The following is a 4,448-nucleotide window of genomic DNA, read 5'->3' as shown; positions in this document are numbered from 1 at the left end:
TTTAAGGGGAAAAATTGAAGAAGACTTCAGAAATTTGCATACAAAAAAGCCCTGTGCTAATAGCCAAGACAAAGGGGAAAAGGCCTTGAAGACATCTCACAGCTCCTCTTGGCAGTTTTACTTTTCTTTATTATTGTAAATAAAAGAGGTTTAATTGACTCATGATTCTGCAAGCAGTGAAGGAAGCTTAGTGTCTTTTGTTTCTGGAAGGAATCAGGAAGCCTCCTAATTATATCATAAAGCCAAGGGACGATGAGATGTCTCCTAAGGCAGGAGTAGGAGGAACACAAAATGAGGACAGAGGTTCCACAGCCTGTTAAACAACCAGATCACATGAGCACTCACTCACTCTCAGGACAGCATCAAGGGGATGGTGCTTCATCATTCGTGAATGATCCACCCCTACACTTTAATGACTAAATCTTTTGCCACCTAGGCCCCATCACTAACATTAGGAAATAGAATTCCTCATGAGTTTTGGTAGGGACACAGGGACAGAATAGTCCCTGATCCCATGAATCTCATGTCCTTCTCACATTGCAAAATACAATCCTGCCTTTCCAGCATGAGTCTTAACTCATTTCAGCATTAATTCCTTTCAGCATTAACTCAAAGTTACAAAGTCCAAAGTCTCATCTGAGTCAAGGCAACAGTCACTTTTGCCTATGAGCCTCGGAAATAGAAAGGGAATTCACTGCTTCTAAGGCACAATGATGGTACAGACATTGTATAAGCTTTCCATATCCAAAAGGAAGACGTTTTCCAGAAATCTTCTTATATCTGAGACCTCCTCAGCCTGGCCTTCACTATCCATGTTTCCATCAGGATTTTTGTCACAACCATTTAAACAGTCTCTATGATGTTCCAAAAGTTTTCTCATCTATCTGTCTTCTTTTGAGCCCTCCAAACTCTTCCAACCTCTGCCCATTACATGGTTCCAAAGCTGCTTCCACATCCTTGAGTATCTTTATAGCAATGTTCCAATCCTCATTTGCCATTTTCTGTATGATTTGTTTTGAAAAAGAGGTTGAATTGACTCATGGTTCTGCAGGGTGGACAGGAAGCACAGTGGCTTCTGCTTCTGGGAGGACTCAGACATCTATCAATCATCGTGGAAGGCAAAGAAAGAGTGAGTAAGTTGTCTCACATGGCAAGAGGAAAACACGGAGAGTAGGGAGGTGATGTAGAGTTTTCAGTGACTAGATCTCATGAGAAGTTGCTCATGATTGTGAGGATGCTACAAGGGGATGGTGCTGAACCATTCATGAGAAATTTGCCTTCACAATTCAATCACCTTATACCAGGATCCACCTTCCACAATAGGAAGTATAATTCAACAGGAGATTTGGTGGGGACAATGCAAATTACATCATTAATCTTTGAGTATAAAGACATCCACAGCAGGATTTATCCAGCCAACTTCTCGGAGATTCTTTATAGGATTTGAGGCCTATAGCACATACACTAAAATATTCATACTTCAAGAAGCAGTAAAGTGGTATTATTCTTCCAAAAGTTACAATGGTAGTTTAGGCATTCATAGCATGATTTAATTCATGTTTGCTACTGTTTCTATTGTATCATCATATTAACTGTTTCCTACACAATTCTGTATTCACCTGGATTTCAGTTGATCACAAAACCATCCTTGTGCTACCACCGATAGCGTGCACTAGCTCTTTGCTCTAGTGTTATTATTCTCTGTAGAATGAATCCTTGAACTGGAAGCAGTCCACGATCGAGTATCTAGTCATTCAACACTATCAATTCCTGGGTGGCATTTTGAAAAAACAGTATCTTTTGCTGCAAGAAATGCAGCATCTGTGAGTCCATGTCTCTCACTCGAATTGGATGAAAGTGGTGAATTTCAGCCAAAGTAGCCAAAGAAATCCTGTTCCTGCGATTCTGACGTCATCAGCCTCTGCACCTCTGTCTTCACTTCTGTCACATATTGCCGGCTCTCCGTGACTTTGGTAAGAGCGTCCTTGTGCATGTGGATGATGTCCAGGATGTTGGTCTGGTGTCCCTGAGACAGCACTAACAGGTCCATGACTGGGTCCAGGTCCTGCCTGGGCTGACTGGCAAAGAGCTCACTGATAGTGTGGAAGGCCTCTATGGTGAAGTGGATGGCCTGGTCCAACTCCAATGCCTGGCTGAGGCTGAAGTACTGGCTGCCATCTGATGCCCTTTCTTAAAGCCTGTTACCATCATCTGCTTGCATGTCAACTCACTGGCTGTGAAGTTGAGCTGAGTGCCCTGTTGTCTATCTTCTCGGTGAAGTACTTGAAGCTGTCAATCTTGCTCTCCCATTCCAAAAGTTTGAGGGTCACTCAGGGTGGGCTCAGGGACAGGAAGAATCTGGGACTCACCATCTCATCCTTCTCAGCCTTCCTCTTGCCCTGTCTCCACGCTGTCTCTTCAGTGCTGGTGGGGAACATCAGGAAGTGACAAAGGATGTGGCACCGTGCCCTCACCCAGAAGCTGGCCGTGTGGTTCATCCACCAGACTGGGCCCTTTCTGCACTTGAACATAGATGCCACTTCACCACCAATGCCTTCAATGCTGCCAGGGAGATCTTCGCCAATCAGCCCAGGCAGGACCTGGACCCAGTCATGGACCTGTTAGTGCTGCCTCAGGGACACCAGGCCAACATCCTGGACATCATCCACATACACAAGGAAGCTCTTACCAGAGTACTCCTCAGGATGGTCTGTGGTCTGCCTCTTGGCACCCAAGAAGCCCACAGTGCTGTAGAAGCCCTGATGCATGGGCTGGAGCCCCAAAGGCAGCGCACAGCCTGCTCCTGAGGCTGCTGCTCATATCCTCTATGTGACTCCATTTGCAGCACAGTTGTTGCACTGAGGCCTGTGCATGCCAGGCAAGGCCAAGCTGGCTCAAAGAGCAACCAGCCACCTCTGCAAGGGTGTGCCAGGAGCAGGTGGACCAGTCACCAACTCACTGCCAGTCAGGGTCAATCAGTTATTCTGCCCTGGAAGCAGGGCCCCAGTGCCATCTGCTTTTCCTCAGGCCTCCACTTCATCAGCTGTCAGGTGGTGGTCACTCAGGGTGTGAGAAGCTGGCCATCTCTGTTTACTTGAGTGGATGAGGTTGGTGGCTGGTCCACCTGCTCCTGGCACACCCTTGCAGAGGTGGCTGGTTGCTCTTTGAGCCAGCTTGGCCATGTCTGGCATACATAGACTCTGGGTACTGACAAGCTGCTCTGACTGAGCTTGTCCTGTCTTGGGCCAAATTCTAAGTCTGGCCAGGGCCACAGAAGGATGAGTCCCCTGGGTGGTAATCCTGGCTGCTGCAGGGGTGTGCATGGTGCCTCTCCCATCCCAGGGCTCAGGATGAGGCCGACTGAGATAGGACCCTTTAGGTATGGGACTTGTGCCCCAGAAGGTGGCCTCTGTCACAAAGATCGGGTGAGAAGATGTATGGCATGCTGCTGGCTGCCAGGGCTGTTGGGATGACACATTCACCCTTCCTTCCAGGGACCTCAAAGTAACCAGCTTTCCCTTTAAGAATGACTTCTTAAGGCCCAGGAGTCATCTGGGGCTGCAGGGCAGATGGCCGCATGCTGCCCTGGCTTCTTCCGTGGTGAGCTGGTCACTACCCACCAAGGGGAGTCACATGCAGGCACCATGCAGGGCGCTTGTCTCTGGACCTGCGTCTTGGTTATCATGGAGCCAGACTGGGCCTGGTGACAGGGCCCTGATGGGGTTGTCCTGGTGGTCCTGGGGGTGTCCAGAGGAGATTCAGAATGGAATTGCTGTGAGGATGAATGAGATGACTGTCAGCACAGAACAGGCACCCGGTGACTGTTTAGGGTTTATCCTCAGTAGCTGCCCAGAGGCCAAAACCACCCACCTGATAGCGACTGTCCCCAAGCCAGGAGGAAGAGAAGAGAGCAGGTTCCACTCACCTGAGTCTGATGAGTCAGCTGTGCTGAGATGTGCTTCTCATGTAGAAAACAGTCCTTCATGCAGAGCCACTCACGGACTCTGCTGTGTGCCCCTAACTGCTCCACAACACAGAGGCGATGGGGGCTCAGCAACAGTGACATCGTGGGGTGACACAACCCAGCACAACTGGAGCCTGCTTGGGTCAAGAGGGCCCAGAGTCAGTGTCCTCTACCCCCTGAACTGACACGTCTGCATGCAGTGTGTTTGTGCATGTGTGTGTGCCTGTGTGTGTGTGCGTATGTGTGTGTTTGTCTTGCTTCTCTGGCCAGGCTTAGCTTCTACACTCAGGGGAGCACCCAGGTCTCACCACTGTCACAACCAGGGCCCGTGGCCAGCATTAGAGCCTCTACAGGTGCTCTCCAATCTCTGCCTTCCCCATCCATGGGGGTCCTGGGGATGCAGACAAAGGAGGGGCACCGGGTAGAGCAGAAAGGGCTGGCATCCTCTCTAGGTGGAATACAGGTCCTGTGTAAAGTTGTAGGT

This window comes from Macaca mulatta, chromosome 10, assembly GCF_049350105.2.
Source record: "Macaca mulatta isolate MMU2019108-1 chromosome 10, T2T-MMU8v2.0, whole genome shotgun sequence".
Lineage (NCBI taxonomy): Eukaryota > Metazoa > Chordata > Mammalia > Primates > Cercopithecidae > Macaca > Macaca mulatta.
The sequence above is the reverse complement of the archived record's forward strand: the minus strand, read 5'-3'. Positions refer to the sequence as shown.